Genomic DNA, 19834 nt, shown 5'->3' with positions numbered 1-19834 from the left:
GAGCTGCAGTGTCTCACACTTGTTTGACTGCAGATAGATTATACTCACATTTATGTTCAAATCACCTCTGCGAGGTGTCAGTGTAATGGCTATAAGCCACTGGCCCGTAGCAAATTGCTTGATATGAGCACACAATTATGTGGGAAATGCCTGCTTGTCCTCCGACTGCCAGAAAAATATTGCAGAGTTGCAAAAGTGCCGCAGGCAGTCTCATCCATGGCATCTGTGTCTTATTATCACTGCATTATGAAATATGGAGCCAACACTCCCTACTGAATAACAACATGCGGCCTCACTAGATTGAACCTTTTCATATATATCAGGCTGGTGGTAATGCAATGTGAATCACAGGCACAGCACACGCCGGACCAAATGTCACTTCCTTCATTTCACTTCTCGCCTTAAAAACGGACAACAAACTTGAGTTGCTGAGCCATTTCATTACCTTTCGCCTGCTCCGCTGATGTCACGTGAAATGCGGTTTGTGGCAGCACTCTGTTTTCCGATGCACGCTATGTATGTTTAGCGCTCAGTGCGAACAACTTCAACTTCCACGAGTAGAATTACACTGTGAAACATATTTTTTTTTGTTCCTGGGTATTAAGTTTTATTTCGCAATTGCTTATGCTTAAAAAGTATAGACAATGGCTGTTATTACCCACAAACTTTGCTTTTGTAACCAGGACAGTGATATTTTTAAATTGACCTATTTTCAATGAAAAAACTGGCGAATTTGTGTCTTTTCGTTCACAAAAAGTCAGAAAGAAACAACATATGAATACAAGTTAACATGTATGTATACTGAGAAATTCAAGGAGAACATGGGAGCATACTCGTCGGAGCAAGGCGAGCGCTTCCCCCAGGTTATACTGGATTTTGAACGCCGCTACCAAGGACAGTATAACGAGAACATGATGGGAGACTACATTTGGGGGCTGATTCGTGAAAGTGATTTACAGTATAATCGCAAATTTTGAAAAAACTACTCACTTCTAAATCTTTTGTAGTAATTTTTGTATTATTTTAGTATAAATACATGTTAACTTTTATTCATATGTTGTTTTTTCTGACTTTATGTGAACGAAAAAACACAAATTCGCATGTTTTCTCATTAAAAATAGGTAAATTTCAAAATATCACTGTCCTAGTCACAAAAGCAAAGTTTGTGGGGAAAAATGGCCATTTTTAAAATACTTTTTAGGCATAATCAATTACGAAATAACACTTATTACCCAGGAACAAAAATTGTGTTACATAGTGTTATCTTTCCCAGCAGTCACTCACTAGTAAACAGCAATGAATCGTGCAGACAAATGTCTTTCATGCCAGATGACTCGATTATTGCAATGCACTTGAAGTACGGAAAGGATCAGAGAAATTCCACTCCAGTGCTTCTGACAGCCTTTCAGTCCTGGATCGCAGAGATGAACACCTTTATATCAATTGTTTCTATAAATACAAATTAATTGTTAGATGCTGCTGTTGAATTTTGAAGTCATTGTTGCAAATGTATAGGATTCCAATACACAGTGGTATTGTTTATACCAGCAATGTCACTTAAATGTATACACAAAAGAAATTATCAAACACATGCAATTTATCAACATTTAAAGGGATATTCAAGCAGTCGGATAAGGAAAAAGCAGATGTGTATGATAAGATTTGGTTAACATCTGTAAAGTTGTAAAGTGACAGTTCCAAGAGATGTAATTATTGCATATTAAAAAAAGATGTATCTATGTTTACATTCTTGATATTCCTTATATACCATAAGAGGTAATATACAACATCAGACTCAGTTTGAGTTTCCCTGAACATTTCCAATGAGGTTCTGAATTACTGCACATAACGATCATATTTGCAAGAAAAATATATTGAAATAAATGTGTCTTCTCGTACAAAAATAAACTTTACATTCGACTGCATATTATTTTATTATAACCACTATACTCTCCATAGACAAAACATTGTGATTTTATTTGCAGACTTGGTATTGGCTCAGTGCTAAACAAACTAGTTACTTGATCTCACTTCGCACCCTGCTTTGCCCTCAGTGCCCATCACTGTGAACTTTGTTGAAACTCTAATCAGCCTCCCCTTGATGTATGCAGGAAAAGGCATTGTGCTATCGTAATCCTCAAAGTGTTATAAAATAAGTCAGCTAAATATCTTCCGCATCATATAATCCCCAGGTAATTTCCCATATTGTTAGAAACTACTGCTTGTTCCTGCTCAAAGTCCACAAACGTGAGAACCAAACTCGGTTTAGATTCCTCTCATCTCAGGAATAACTGAGCGAAAACGTTTGTGATTAAAACCTTACTATGCTTGTCCTCCGTTAAATCACTTTGGACCTCACATTTTCCTTCACATATATGTACAATTGACCGCTCAACTTTTCAGATTTTATGTTAGAAATATATGTTTTGTATGTGATCAATTCTCCCAGCTTTGTTGTATTCTTCATGCTGGTTGTATTGTGCTAATGCACAACCTTGGATTTCAAAACATGACCTTGCACAGTTGTTTTTTGCTTATTTTATTCACGTGTATTTTCTGTACCCAGACTTCTATTGCGTAACAGGTTCCCATCGAAATTGAGCGTGTATTGCCCAATGGGTTATACCTGCGCCAAAAATAAACAAACAAAATGACTAGTTTCTGAAAAGTCGGAGATGTTTAACTTCATCTCTGATACATCTTAATTTAAGCAGAAGATGGTTCACTTAACAACACATCTAAATTTTATGATGCCATTTTATGCAATCATTGGTAACTGGGATGAGACCATTAATATGTTATGAAGGACTGTGTGTTGTCTTGGCGTGATCTGGGAATGTTTTTGTTGTTGTTTTTCTGCTTTGCCAAAGCTTGTATTTAGTGTTGAAAAGTTGGCAGAAATTGATGTACTTTTCCAATATGAACTTTATATTTATTTATTTTGAGTGACTTGCTTTCCTTTCTTCAACTTTGTACTCATATCGGTGTTTGTATTGTTTGTTGTTGTAACTTTCTGACCCGCCCCGACTGGACATCTGTGAAAAAAAGCTTCAAATGTCATCGGATTCCTACAGGATAAACAAAGATTTTGATTCTGAAACCGATGGCTTTGGAACCATGTTTATCTTGACTGGTCAATAATAGGCTTTAAACCAAGTGTGCTGATTTACCTAATGCAGAAATTGGCCTCTGGAGAGATTCAGCCACCAACAGTGTATTGTGTTCATATTAAATGTATGCAGACGCAATATGGGAAACTGTTTACTCTCTCTCTCATATCTAAAGTTAAATATCGATGTAAAGCTTTCGTCCTCAGGTGGAGAACAGGTCTGTCGAGGAGACAGACCTGTTCTCCACCTGAGGATGGCTACTTGCATTGTGGCCGAAACGTCGTGAGAATTATTTTATTATGTTTTATTTTTATTATTTTATTATTTCCATTCTACGTGACTTTACCGAAAGAACCAAGAAGATGATATCTAAAGTTGTTGTCATCATCATCATCATTAGTCTGTATTCCTCGCATTTTCAAGGGGCAGTTACAACCCTGAGGACATCACTTCCCATGCCATCTCCAAGCCCCACACCTGACTGCAAAAACACTTGGTGTATGACTACAGCACTGATTTTATTGCTTGATACAGCTACTTGGTAAACATGTTTATTGTGGGCGAAATGTTCACAAAGTGCTAAACATACGTGGATATGCCGCATTTATAATGTTATCTACTTATGCTTGTTTTTGTTAATTTTAGTGATAACATCAAATCCGATTTTACCTTTGATATGGCTGTGTTATATACAGCACAGTATTTTGTGTTTTATAAAATAATGCACGGGCATTTTTCCTTATTTACCAAGGATAAATTACGCAATAGGTGAAGGATAAAACCCCAATCATATCACGTAAATAACTGAATAAGATATGCGTAACGTTACCATTTCTGGCAATAAAACAGGTGTTAAGATGTTGATACTAGCAAAAAGGTATCATATATATAACTGCTCAACCCAAGCTATTAATTACTACTATAATGAGCCAAGAATGTTTGTTTGTGTGTCTCGGCGTGACGTCACTCCACATGCCGCACCCCCCCCCCCCCATCATTAATATTCATGAGCGGGTGGATTTTTCCACTCACGCAGAAAAAGGTCGAACGGAAATAATGTTTTCGCAAATTCGCTTTAAGTTTGACGTGTCTTTATTGAAAGTGAATCTAATAAATAATTATACGCAGCAACACAGTGGATTTGGTGTCTTTATTTATTTCTTCAGCACTTGAGACAAAAGGAAAGTCTAATTTATGCTTTTACATTATGGTAAAATAGACATTTCTGGGTGATTTTCCAGATATTATATGGATTTCCAATTTATTTAAACCCCAACGACCGAAAGCAGAAGAGAAAAAAGTATCAGAGCAGTGAATTTGAACAAATTGAAGGTCAATTATATACAGTGCTACAGTGAACTGCAGTGAAGTGTTTTATGACTTCGTTTTATGCCAGATTAACTTCCATTAATACAGTGCTACAGTGAAATGCAGTGAAGTATTTGATGACATACTTTCGTGCAAGATTCACTGTCATTAAATTTACACAAGATACAATTATACTCTGCTCAATTTTTTCGTAAATATTACAGCTTCCGTCCTAGGACGGGCAAAGAAGCTAGTGCAGTACTTTAATACTTGCATTGCCGTTGTACTGTTCGCCTTTTGGCATTTTCTGAGTCTGGTGAGACAATACCATGAAGTAGGTCCGTCTCTGGAGTAGGCCAATCAGTTTCAAAGACAATGCATATATTATCAGAGCATGTCTGTTTGCATGTTTTGCTACACGTATGTGTGGTTAATGCAGACTTGATGTCTGGCAAAAGGTTTTTATTTGCTGTTTGAATATCTTAACACCCCCTGTTTTATTGCCAGAAAGTGTAAATACTATTCTTATTTTTTCATCATATGCGTGACACTCTCAAGATCCGTATTATGATAACTCCTTTCTTTTCATCTATCTTCTCTTCCAGTTGCAAAGATGTGGGTATCTATGATAGATTTAATAAAAAACAAAAAATAGTATATACATTGAGGCATGCAAGCAGCCGCACATAATTAGGAGTGAATGGCACCAAAGGCATCCACATTGCATAGCGACACTTTCTGAGCAAGCTCTTGCCACTTAATGCTTGAAAATTGGTCTCGTTTTATGTGAACACTGGTAATACCTGAACACGCATTCTGAAATGTGATGTAACAGAATGCAGTCTTTTGTAATTGTCATTGAAACGAGACTATATATAGCCCATAAGGCAGTGGGTGGATTCTAGTATTTACACTTACAGCCCTTTTGTCAATCCAGTGCTGTTAGAGCTTCCCCACGACATGTGGGTCGTGGGGATCATTTGACCATACTTTACCACACTGATCCTCTGCAGGTTAAAGGTGGGCAATGTAGAACAGTACATTACAACAATGGATTCTGCTGCATTGCCTTTGGCTGACAATATGGCCCCAAAAAAGCCTATTATACCTGTTTTTAATGCATGGTGGTCACCTCTCGAAGCACTATCCTGGCTCAAAATTGCATTGCTTCTGAGATTTTATAAAATCCGCACATTCTAGGTGATTTTGTCACTGGTGATTGTACTGTAACAACACTGCTGGCTTATTCGAGTTGCTGAAAATGTTTTGCGAAGGGCGACTTGACCCATTGCTATTCAACAGCAGCAAAATGTTGTGAAAAAGATGGTGTGAGAATGTCTGAATTATAATGTAACTCAGTATGTTTTGTTTTTACTATAATTGTAAGCGATTTGGCAACGCTCTGTGTTTATAGAATCTTTAGTGATTTACCTTCTATATCAAAATGCCTGGAACCAAGAGCGTGAGCACAGGTAAATCAAGAGTGCAATGATTTATGGGATGTTGCTAACTTATGAATGATGCACTCTTCATTTGCCCATACTGGCCATATTGTGCATGGGGAATTTTGAATTCTATAAAATGTGTCCGACTGGTCAAACACCAGTGTCTATGGGACCCTTTTGCCAGTTTCAAGAAATTGGTGTTAAGTAGGTGTTCAAACACCAAAACCTATTACAAGGCATCATGTCTGCATTAACCACACATATGTATGGTAAAAAATGCAAACGAATTTGCTTAGATAATGTATGCCCTGTCTCTGAACAGCCGTGTTTTGTCTAATCTCTGCACACTTTTAGAAGACTGCATTTTCAGTGGTGTACAAGCGTCAATCATACAAAACATATCATCATCACCTATTTCTAAAGGCTAATCATTGCCCAAAAGTTTTTACCAATTACACATTTTCAGTCATATGGCTCTGTTAATGCCAGTGGTGGCACGGTTTTTGCCATTTTTGCAGCATATTTTAGTTTTTTGTGCCTAAATATCTTCTGGTAGTACAAATCCTCACATGCAGTATGCAATTTAAGTAATAGCATGATGCAACTATGAGCCTCAAAATGTCGGTTGGATTTTGTTGAGAAGGCACCCAGAACTCGATTAATTGGCAACAGGCTTAAAAAAAGTGACATGAATTGTGGGCCTCTCTTGCCGCTTTGGCTATTGTGGCTATCGCACAGTGAAAGAGTCTCCACTTTGAGAAAAAGAGAAGCTGAATGGATGTGCTCTTTTTGACAAGCTGCACTCATCCAGGGGAAGATGAGTGAACACTTAAGAGGGCAGGTTTCATGGGTGTCCCATCAAGCATCTGCCATTCAACTCTTGGGGCAAGCAGTGCCTAGCATAGTTCATGACAAGTCAATTTAGAATACACTGTACCAGTATCAAATCCATCACGCCTGCTGGTGGCCTTCATGTGACGTGGCTACACCTACTATATTAATTTTTTCCATTTCTGAAGTGATGGTGGCTGTCAGAACATGTCGTGTTGTGCTTCATAAACATTGGGCAGATATTCTTGTGAAAATGACTAATACTACAGAAGGTGGTGATGAATCTCAAGGCTGAAGTTATTATCTTTATTGAGGTCATCATGCTTGTTTTACTAATCCTGTCAATTTCCTTATCCATACATTGCGAGCGAGTGAAATACATGACACTAATAATTGTGTATTTTTTTTTAATTTCTAATCACTAAAGTAATGGTAAAACTGATTATACTCAAGGGAGTATTGATACATATTTTAAGAGTAAGACTGGTTTAGATAAAAAGAGGAGCCAGGATGTTGATACTAATTGTGATGGTTTTGATGGCTGTGGTAATAACTTAAATAATAACTTGAAATATCTTTGAATTGTTATTAACATTGTTATCGGTATGCACGGCATGCTGCATGATTTAGAGTAGAATCCTCAATGGTAAATAAAAAAAACTGCTCTGTTTAAAAAGCAGTCACTGGCTCACAGAATGCCTGCACCTCACAAAATAGAGATGCAGAGAAAGACAAATTGATATGCAGAGAGACAAATGAACAAATTTCACAGAGCTCTTTGCAAAGTGAATATGCATTCTAGTGACTAAATACATATATGTATAAGTAATGTATTAAAATTTCAAACAATGATCATCTTAATTTTCACTCGTGAATTAAAGTGCAATCCAATGTAGTCCTTATTCAGTTATTGTTATTGACATAACTATTGTCCATTAATACATTAACATAAAGTGCATGTAACATAAAGCACAGAGGCTTATGGCGGAGCACCTGCCATTGTGCTAATTATGGATTAGTAAGCTCGCTGGAGTGAGGTAGGATTAATTTTGTTCCTTGACCTTGGCACTTGTACAAAGCTGTGCCTGCAATGCAAACGACATACCTTGCCAGAGCCACTATGCTAAAAGCAATGTAATATACATATATTGCTGCTGAAGCATTAATTTATTGTGACGGTGTAGTGCAGAGAGTGTAAATAATTCAATGTCAGTGTGAGAGTGTGTCCGTAATCACCAACCATCAAGTGTCTATATCTACAAACAAGTACCATTTTACTGGCAAGCATCATCAAGGGCATGGAAGAATTAAACTGATTATTGCTCCAAATTACGTATGAAAATACTTATTGTGATGATGCAAACATCGTTTGTAACAGTTTTCTCTCCCCCCCCCTCCATCTCATACAAAAACTGTTATTAGAGCAAATGGGCTAAGGAATATTTTCCAGCTGCATTCCAATTCTCATATCGGTGTCAATCAAATAGCATGACTTTAAATTATCGCCATGCCATCTTTCTCGTCTTCCCTTCCACCAATGCTGATTACCTGGTTGAGAATAACTATTATTGTCCGATGTTGCTGAGCTTCTTAGTGTCTATTCAATTAATCTCTCTGAGCCATATACGGTAGGGCATCCTAGCTGTTCAGAAGACACATGTCTTTTTCTGCCTCGGATACTGTTCTTTATACCTCCAGAATTGGGAATAGCAGATTCTGATTCAATTACAATTCTTGGATGGGCTTTTTAGTGCAATCATTGTTGAGTCGACTGCGACGATGAACCTGGCTACACACGAGGGCACATTTTACTCTGACCTTTCCCACGAGCCCAATAAAACACCATGTGCTTTTATTGCGTACTTGTTCATGGCTCAGCAGACAAGATGGTGTGTGCCCACCAATGTGCACAATTGTGGATCGTAAACACACAAAAGCAATACAGCAATTCTAGATTTGAAGCTTTCGTGACTGCAAGGATTCGTATTCTTAAGTTTTTTCGGTAAAGTCGTGACTTTACCGAAAAAACCTAAGAATATCAATACAGCAATATTTGCGCATTCGCACAGAAACCAATTAAAACATCTGGATGAGTGACATTGTTTGCCACACTTAGCTGCGAGGTCAGCTGCTCCCCCCATACATCAAGGTCAGTATTTGTAAGTGGATTAACTAAAAATGGTATCTTTGAAGCACGCATTATTGAACTTTGTCCACTAAGGATTTAAGATATGCTGGGTGCAATAATTCATCACACCCACTAAGGCAGTTTTATTCTATATTTGCACTCCATAACTGCCGTATTAATTATGTGTGCTCTCTCAGATATGACTTTCACACATCTGCAGTGGCTAGAATTCCACATCTACTGTGTGTAAACCATATTTGTTTTGCGATTTAGTATGTGTGACATAGGTACACGTACAAGATGTACTCAAACCATTGACGTAACATTACAATCTTCCAAGAAGTTCCCACAACAGCTTCAATTGAGTTTAATGTGCAGCACAAATAAAGACAAGATCTGGTCTGCTCAAGGAATCAACTGGGCATCAAAACGCATCAGCACCAACAGACAGTATCGGAGATGTGTCCATACATTTACATGATTCAGGAGCCGAATGGCTCACAGGGCTATACCTAATAAATGAACTTGAACTTGTAGGTGGAATGGGGATGAAATTAAGGTGGGCCATGTGAAAAAAAGGATACCAAATGTAATTGAAGGATTTCAAGAAATGTATTGCAGCAGAATTTGCTTATAATAAATTTTAACCCAACTTGTCATAAAAATTATGTTGAGAATCCAGGAAATTAAGGCAGTCAACATAATACAAATCTCAAAATTTCATGAACTATTTTTTATTCATTAATATACTGTGACCAATAATAAAGATTGCTACTGGTTATGGTGGAGTGGTTAGCATTATTTTGTTATATCACAATAATGCTTTGAATAAAACCAGTGTTGTCTCAACACCAATGGGTTCCTTATGCATCAAATTTATCATGGATTATTTGACCTACTGTAATTGAGCCCCTGCCATCCGTTGACATATGCAAAACAGTCAATGTACATATTTAAAGATAGACCCATATATATGCTCTTCGTGGCAGCAGTAACTTGTGCCCATTTCCTTATTGTACTGAATTGAATTCCAGACCTTTTGAACATTTCTACAAAATGGGATTTTACACGCTCACTAATTTCTCATGTCATACAATTAACCAATACTTATTTTCTAAATACATTATTCGATGAAGAATTTACAGATGTATTTCCATATTAGTTCATACCATGCTGAATGTGCAATATACAAAACAATAATTTTAATGACTTGAAATGTGACACTGGCAATAAAAATACATCATCTCTGTGCATATCACAGTCAATTCCGTTGATATGTGTATTTATATCATTACCAATTGTACAGAGACTTCAATGCCATAAGTATTCTCGATATGCTCGTTCATGGAATTGATTTACTCATGTACCTTCATATGAGCGTATTTTTTACTGTAAAATTAAAACCAAATAATAAATAACTATTCTATGTATTTTTCGAAATGAATTTTAATAATTTATTATGTTTAAATCACACTGTCTTTCAATTAAAAATAATTAGAATAGACACAGCGATGGCATCAAAGCAGAGTTGCATGGATATTGTATTCCGTAATGGAATTGAACTGTATCGGTGATGAGTGTGAGTCATTGAAAATAAAACAATAAAAATCCACATCTGTGTGGGTTCTTCTTTTGAAAACACAGTGTGCCCGGGATTAATATATTGTCTCACAGAGATAATATCGGACGCAAAGGGTTAAAGCTACAGTTACGATGTGATATAAAAACAAAATACATATTCTACAAAACTTGACGTAACAGCTGTTTTTATCCTGAAATGTTTTCCATCAAAAATGTCAAATTTTTTTTAACTGTATAGCTAATCCAGAGAGACATAAAATAGCAATGCAAATGAGATAAATACTCAATTAATGGAATTGAAATCACGTGCACAATTCTATTCTTTATTTTTGCTCAGTATAACAGGTATATTTAAGGAAGGCAAGTTATGTATTAAAAAAATGCAAGTTACATGCTTCATATCAGGAACATCAAATATAATGTTTCACTACTCAATGCACTGCGCTCCACAATCCAGTAGTACATCTCGGAAATAGTTGAATGACAGGCCAGTGAAGTATGTCCTTTCTCTACTGCTAACGCAGAAAGCAAAAGGTCTAAAGCATAGACGTGAATGCATCGAAGTGTAATACAACAATAAATGTTGCTGTACTGTATTGCCTAAAACACTTTTGCAGTATTAGCTTCTGAGATCTGATGGCATTAGGTTGCATTCCGGGTGACTTGGTCATTGTTTGGTTGTCTCCCTTCCACATGTGATTAAAAGGGACCAATGGTAAGACCCCCCACCTCCTCCCCTTCCTTGTAGACACGTTAAAATAGCAATTAATTTATTATTCAATTTCAGCAGCTATCATTTATTACTGCTGGAAAATGTGCATTACTGCAGTGTTCAGGTCCCTGCCAGCAGTTGGCACTAGGAGGCACCCTCAAAGTGAAACGTCACTGCATGCAAGCTATTTGCAGCGTGAGCTCCTGGGTCATAAGGCTGAACATAACCGTATTAATCTTTTATTGTTACAGACATTTTCCATAATGTGTGGCATCTGGAATAGGACCTGCCTAATCATTCCATAAATGTTACACACACATGGAATGGGCAGCAACCAGCTTGTCGTCTGAGATCTTCCAAGAAGCTGATATGGCTGAGGGCCATAATTCTAGGCAGTGAAAATAATTTAGTCGCTACCAATAACCCACCGAGTTGTTGTGCTTGCTAAATGATGCATGCACATGTAAATGTCAATCCACTACTGGATGAGGGCCTCCCTACACCATGCAAATGGTGGGAATTATTAGACCATACTTCACTATGTTGGTTAGTGTAAATGTGTTGCAGATGTGGAGCTTAGCCATGGGAGTACACAAGAAGCGTATAATAAAACATGTTTTCTGCATTACCCTCTGCTGTTATGCATTGTGGCTGGCAATCAAAGTACTATCTAACTTCTCTGGGATCCAATACGTACAGGAGTAAAGTGATTTGAAGATAGAAGTACAATTACACGAACAAGATAAATTATTAATATTGGTCAAAACGTGTGAATTATCTGCCAGGACAGATTGTTCTGCAGGGAGATGATTGTTGCAGCTTTAACGCCTCATCGCAGACTTAATTGGTTCCCTATCGGGACCTGAGCAATTGGTGTAATTTACAGCTTCCAAGAGTCACTATTGCACCGACCACTTGCTCAGAATAACACATTAAATATGAATTGGGATAAGGTGGTTGGTGAAAATAAGCATACAGATGTCATGGCTTTCGTAAAACGCCCAATCAGAAATAATTTAGGAGGGAAAGCTTTTCCTTTTCATGATAAGAATGATGCATCACATTGAGAAAATAATCACAATGACAATGATTTATCGTGGTTCTGATTGAACAAGACGAGCTGAACATGAGTTTCACGTTATTACTATAATATAAGTGTCTTCAATTCCTCTAAAATCAACTTGTGAAGTCCTTTTGTGTGGGTATTGAGTGTGTTTAATTAAATTACAACCGATTTTGCCTTTAAGTTACGATGACTGTATTAATGTTTCACAAGTGGCATTAAATGAGTGTTTTATGTACTTACATTCTGCCTGAATAATACATTATCATACGTGCCCCTACGAGTTTTATCTGCAGATAGTTTCAACAACATATGTACAATACATACGACAATGTTCTTCTACATACAGACCAACAACTACATATTTAAAAACATTTCCATCACTTCAACACATCTTACAACATTGTCATATTCAAGCAATACAATCCCTGACTAATTTATATATAAATTATAATATGTAAAATATGTTACAAAAATTCACACAATGTATGTTGAACTTATTTTGCACCGTACATAACCAATCGTGCTAATTTGAGGTGGAGAAGGCTTGTAAATTTGATAAGAAAAACAAACTGTCACCAGTGTGCCTCACACTCAGTATAATACACACTGCTGGATACAGATCACTGCATTCGTTTTAAGAGAAATGTATTAACAGGCTCAACATTAACGTCTAACCATGTCTTGATTGGCTACTTATTTGAATGATTCCTGACTACGTAAAGCCAGGGTGTTTACTTCTAACATATTTTGTGCAGTTTACTCCATTAGCTTTCCTCTTCACTTTCCTTTCCTAAAATTAGCCTCATTCACATTGTACCGTATCAACGTATCGTTAAATTATTCTAAATTTGTTGAATGCTTACCTTTTAAAAATATTCAATAGTTATTGATATAACCCAAGTCGCCCTTGCATAAGAGACATTGCTGTGACACGTGTCTCAATAGGTTTGTTTAATCTCCTGGTTAAATGAATGCTACAACAAGAATAGGGTTCATAAGCTAACGGTCTGCTAGCTCTGGTGCAGATGTTCTTGCTGACATTCATACACAGGTCTCAGACACCTACGTCCTCTCATCTCCACTGAAACTGCCAACACATTGGCATGTTGCATAGTTGGGTCTCGCCTCAACTATTGCAACTCCGTCCTAGTCCGGTCCTCCTCTGGCAATCTAAAAAAACTGCAAAGACTACAAAACAACCTGGTATGCATTGCCATTGGCCACACTAATCGCCGTTTCAACTCACTTGCCTGTCTCCGTGCCCTCCACTGGCTACCCATTACCAGCAGGGTCACATACAAGATCGCCTGGCTCTGCCACCGTGCCTTCACATCTGCCTGCCACCCGTACCTCTCTTCATTATTATCGACTTGCAGCACAGCACATGGCAGATGCCTTCGCAGTGCCACTCACGACCTCCTCTTGATACCAAGATCCAGGATGGTCACGTCTATGCGCCGTTTCTCCGTGGCTGCCTCAACAGTCTGGAACGCAATCCTTCTGCATATTCGCAGCATCACCTCAATCGTCTCCTTCAAGAGACACTTAAAAACTCACCTCTACAACCACGCTTTTGAGTGACTCTGAGCTTGGCTCCGCGCCTGTGAGTTGTGGCCATTGTGCCCACAAATTTGCACGCGTTATGAATTGCATTATTATTATATCGATACGCGGGACGCTACTCCCATCCGGCAGAACCCTTACCGGCTTAGCCCTGCAGAGAAGGAGTACGTTCGGCTAGCTGTTGATGAGCTGCTAGCCACAGACGTAATTTCACCGTCTACCAGCCCGTGGGGAGCCCCTATCGTTCTTATTAAAAAGCATGATGGTAGCTTGCGCCTCTGTGTCGACTTCCGCACGCTTAACAAGATATCTGTGGCTGATACGTATCCACTCCCTCAGATGGACGATTCCCTGGACGCTCTAGCAGGAGCCTACTACTTTTCTACTCTTGATATCCTGTCCGGATTTTGGCAGTTGCCACTAGACGAAGCCTCTAGGCCCAAAACAGCCTTTTGTACACCTCAAGGCCTATTCGAATTCAATTGGCTTCCGATGGGGCTCCACTCCACGCTGGCTACGTTCCAACGATTGATGGAGCTGGTCCTGGCTGGCCTTCAGTGGGACTCGTGCTTGACATACCAAGATGTCCAAGCACCTCGTCTTCAGCCGTACATTCAAAGAACATCTTGACCTGCTGTCTTTCTCAAAATGCGTGCAACCAATCTAAAATTTAAGCTGCAAAAGTGTCACCTCCTTCGAAAATCGGTTCGGTATCTCGGTGACATCATTAGTAAATTGGGAATTGCGATGGACCCGGACAAAACTGCGTGTGTTTGAACTTGGCCGACCCCCACGTCGTTGGGGGAGGTGCGGAGTTTTATAGGATTCGCGTCTGAAGCTCTTCGTCCTACGAGGCAACCACGTGGTCGGAGACCCGAGTGAGGGTCCGATCCTTCGTAGCAGTAACGCCTCTGTATAGAGTAGTTAGCAAGGTAGTCACCACCCTATGCTGTATCTGGTGAAGGGGCAGTTACCCCTTGTGTTACATGTTACAAATAAATGTGTTGCCTCTAAATGGAACAATGTCTGCGACTCAGTTGGACTCACTACACTATTGTAATGTGAGGTTACACCTGAATGATAAATGGGTTACACCTGGATGATTAATTGGTTACACCTAGATGATAATGATTGACTCTGCCGGCCTCAGCCCACAACCAATGGGGAGTCGAGCCAGGGGCGTGGCCCTGATGTAATGCGAAGGTTACACCTGGAAGAGGATGATTGGCTATGCTGGCTTCAGCCCGCAACCAATGGGGAGTCGAGTTAGGGGCGTGGCCCTGGGGCCGTAGAGTGTGCTCTGGAAGGTTCCAGGGATGTGGCTGAGGATTGGCTGCGAGGCATCACGTGGGCCAGGGATTAAAAGGGGCAGAGACGGACAGCACGTGGCCAGAGCTTGGAGGAACGAAGGTGGAAGCCACGCTGGTGCGGAGGTCCGGAACCTGCCACGTGGTGAGCCACGGCAGTCTCTCTCTCCCTCTCTCCCTCTCACGCTGTCTGCCAACAGCGTGAAGGAGCCATAGAGCAAAGGAACGAGTATATTGAGAGCTGTGAAAGAAACTTAATAAAGAATACTGAATTTCAGACGTTGTTTCAACGACCTTTATTACATTGGAGTCAGAAGTAAATTTTGAGACTGTTTGGACCATCATCCAAGATGTCCAAGCATGTCAAAAAAAGGAACCCACCGGATCCGCCGTCGGAAGAGGACGACAATGCGGACGAGGACGAGCTGCTGGGCGCAACGGGACCGCTACCGCCGACTACTGCTCTCCCCAACGCCGCGCAAAAACGACAGGCCGGCGCGGAGGCATCTCCAGCTATGGACGAAGGGTGGCAACGAGTGGCAGAACAGATAGAGGCTCTCCGTGCGGTGATGCTCAATCTCGTGACGGTGGTCGCGTCGTCTGCCGCCCTGGGTCGGCCTCATGGGACGCATCCGAGTGCGGACGACCTTGACCTCCAACGGGGGGCTGCGTCCGCCATTACACCTGCTGCGGAGGAGGAGGCCGCCATCTTGGGCGGGGCCGCTGCCACACTGACGGGGGCCGCCATCTTGGCGGAGCCGCGTGCTGCGCGGGTGGCGGGAACGGGCATGGCCAAGGACTCCGACAGTGGCCGCAGCCATCGCCTTCCTCATATTAAAGAATTCGTCGTCGGAGGCGACTAGAGTGCATTTACGTGGAGATTCGAATCCGCCTTCTGATCGGTGCTGTGGATGGAGTCCGAGGCACTGGAGGCTCTACCTATGCTGTTGGACGACGTGTCCTTGGCCGTTTTCCGCTCCATCCCGGCGAGTAGGAAGAAGACGCTAAAGGACGCCTTCGCTGAAATGGCGGAATTTTACGAGCCATCATCGGCTGCTCATAGGAAATTTATGCAGCGACGTCGAGGGCTGGAAGAAACACCTTTGGCGTACTGTGGTGCGCTATTAGCGCTTGCTATGGCCGCCTACCTTGAGTCCTCCGCCGATCTCCTGGACTCTCTCATTCTTGCAAGAATGATTGAACTATCGCAGGAGTTAAACATCTCGCTGCCGGTGTGCAGCCATGAGCCGCTGACGTCTCGTTGGGCAGCGCGATGTTTATATGCCAAATACAATTTGCGACATTGGGACCAGATGGCAGCTTGGACGGGGGACCCCAAAAAGGATGCTGAACCGCTGGGATGGGCTCCACGTCGCGTCGTGCACATCCCGGACGAGTGCAGCGACGATGAGTTGGTGGCTGCTGCTCCTCGCTGGACCCCGCAACGCCAGCAGGACACGCAGCGCGATGGGGCCGGTCGGTCACGAGCGGGTGCCGAGGCGACCGACCGTCGGGCGGCCGCCACATGTTTCAAGTGTGGCCCACTGGGCCACTTCGCCCACGATTGTGGGCGCCGGTTCTGACCTCCGCAGCTCCCGTCGGGCCTTCCTCCATCTCCTCCACCGGACGCGGATCGACATCATTCTCGGGCAAGTCGGCACGCATCGGGGCACCCGGCAGGTCCAAACACCTCACGCATCCACTTGCACCCCCGTAGGTTTATCCGATGTTAATTGTCGGCACACGGTTACGCAGTGGAAAAAATTGGCTTGAAGGGTGGTTGCAGCCGCATCAGGATCCTCCACGGTGCCGGGCACGATTCAAGGGGTAGACGTGCCTGTTTTGGTGGACACCGGTGCGTCGGCAACCATCATTTCGGATGTGATTTTTCATCTATTATCTATCCCTGCGTCGCGGGTCCAACCAGCTAACGACACATGCATTGCCGCTAATGGGGGTGGCATAGGTATCATAGGACGGGTGGATGTCCACATTGCCATTGGGAATGTTGCCACGTCAGATTCGATTCTTATTTCGCGATCGCTGGCGGTTCCATGTTTGTTGGGTACCGATTTTCTTTGTCGGATGCCTGTCAAAATCCTTGTGGATTAGGGTTGTTTAGAGATGCCTGGGGGCGATAGGATGTCCTTCTTGCCGTCCCTGTGGGGCCGGCCGCCTCCAGGGAATGCCGTTCACGCGCTGGCCGATGTCACTGTGGAGATACCCTGGGTACACAGATGCTCATCCCGCTGCGCTACCGGAAGTAGTTGGAAGCCACGGATGGGGCGGCGGGTGTGTTACTGTCCCCGTCGAACTCCGTGGCTAAGGCCTTCTCCCTTGTCGCGGCTCAGACTATTGTTCGGGTGGGGCAGGCCCCGTTCTTACAAGTGTTGAATGGGGGCCCGGAACGAGTGATCGTTCTAGCGGGTGCAGTATTGGCCCATGCCACTACCGACTAGCCTTGATGGGGACCAACCTAGAGTAATGGCTGCCGGCGTGTCTCGGGCCACTCATTCAGACGATCGATGGATTGCCGAATTGTGCCATAAGAATACGTCTTTGTCATCCACGCAGCAGAACGCATTGCATTCACTATTGTCAAAATACGCCGACGTCTTTAGTAAAGATGACTTTGATTTGGGCCACACCTCGCTCTTGTCACACCATATTGACACCGGTGCGGCAGGACCGATATGTATGCACCCGCACCGCATGAGCCCTGCAGAAAGGGAGCATGTGCGTGGTGCGGTGGACGACATGTTGGCGGCCGACATTATTTCGTCGTCCAACAGTCCTTGGAGCACACCAGTGGTGTTGGTTAAAAAGAAGGACGGCGGATTGAGGTTCTGTGTTGACTTTCGCCAGTTGAATAAAATATCCGTGGCAGACGCGTAGCCCCTGCCACGAATTGATGATTCGTTGGACGCCTTGTCGGGGGCCATTTTCTTTTATACTCTCGACCTCTCGTCGGGTTCTTGGCAACTCCCCCTCAATGATGCGTCAAAGCCGAAAACGGCGTTTCGCACGCTGCAGGGCTTGTTCGAATTTAACCGCCTACCCATGGGCTTGAATGCCGCGCCGGCGACATTACAGCGCCTGATGGAGTTGGTGCTGGCGTGGCTACAGTGGGAGACGTGCCTCATATATTTGGACGACGTTATTGTATTCAGTCGCACCTTCGAAGAACACCTTCAACGACTGGAGGCTGTCTTTCAAAGAATGCAATCGGCCGACCTCAAATTTAAACCAAAAAAATATCATTTGTTGCAACGTTCTGTCCGCTACCTCGGACACATCGTCAGCTCTAGCGGTGTGTCCACTGACCCTCAAAAGACGTCGTATGTCCGTGAGTGGCCGACGCCCACTTCCGTGGGTGACATGCGACGGTTCATAGGCTTTGCATCCTATTATCGCCGGTTTGTTAAGAATTTCGCGACGTTGGCAAAACCTCTGCATGTCCTGACGGGAAAGAATCAGAGATTCAAATGGGGTCCGGAAGAGGAACTGGCTTTCCAGTCTATCCGGGATCACTTGGCCACCGGGCCGACACTCGACTACCCCGATTTTTCCCAACCGTTCATCCTGGACATGGATGCTAGCGACACCAGCATCGGTGCTGTTTTGTCGCAACGGAAGGACGGTGTTGAACGAGTGGTGGCATATGGCAGCAGGGTTTTGTCTCCCGCCGAAAAGCACTATTGCATCACTCGTCGGGAGTTGCTGGCGATCGTCCATTTTGTTCGCCAGTACCGGCCGTACCTGTATGGTAGAAAATTCCTTGTGCGCACTGACCATGCTGCCTTGAAATACTCGCTAAAATTGGAACAACCATCCAGACAATTAGTTTGATGGTTGGAATTGTTGCAGGATTTTTTTTTATATCACATACCGTAAAGGTACCCGCCACGGCAATGCAGACGCTCTTTCCAGATTGCCCTTGAACCCTCCCTGCGCCTGTTTGATAGGTACACATCGCTGCGCAGCACCGCTCACCCCTCCCTGTCCGGTTGTGGGTGCGATGCCAATAGATGATGGCCGGTGTACGCCCGTTGGGGCCGATGGCACGCTGCATTTGCCGCACTTGGTGTGGCTGCGTGAACAAAGGGCGGATGCCTCGTTGGCTCCACTGCAGGATCTGGTTGGAAAGCCGAGATCTCACTTGTCGGGGGGGAAATCGCAGTTATATACTGACCGGGAAGAGTTGCTGATGTGCACGGACGGGTTGTCGGACCGTTCACGCCTTGTTGTGCCATCATCCCTTCACCATGATCTTATCCGCACGCTGTACGCCGACAAGCTGATGCATCTTGGCGTGCAGAAGACATTGCTCAAGATGCAGCAAGATTTATTTTGGCTGGGTATGACGGCGGATATCACCAGGACTCTCCGGGCATGCCAAGATTGTGCGAAGCGGAAACCGCCACGTCAAAATTACGTTCCGCCCTTGCAATCGATCGAGGTATCTCGTATTAATGAGCTGGTTGCTCTAGATATCCTCGGCCCATTTCCCCCATCGGCTAGGGGTAATAAGTATCTCTTTGTCGGGGTCGAATATTTTTCTCGTTGGCCTATGGCCTGGCCTCTACCTGACCAATTGGCTTCATCCATCACCGAGGCTTTCTTGAATGGATACGTAATGGATAAGGGGGCTCCTGAGAAATTACTCACGGATCAAGGACGTAACTTTGGGTACGAAGAAAATCCGCACTTCCCCTTACCACCCGCAGATGGATGGAATGGTGGAACGATTTAACCGTACCCTTTCAGCCATGCTTTGTCACAC

This window comes from Lampetra planeri, chromosome 2, assembly GCF_965212315.1.
Source record: "Lampetra planeri chromosome 2, kcLamPlan1.2.h2, whole genome shotgun sequence".
NCBI lineage: Eukaryota > Metazoa > Chordata > Hyperoartia > Petromyzontiformes > Petromyzontidae > Lampetra > Lampetra planeri.
Note: the sequence above shows the minus strand (reverse complement) of the source record.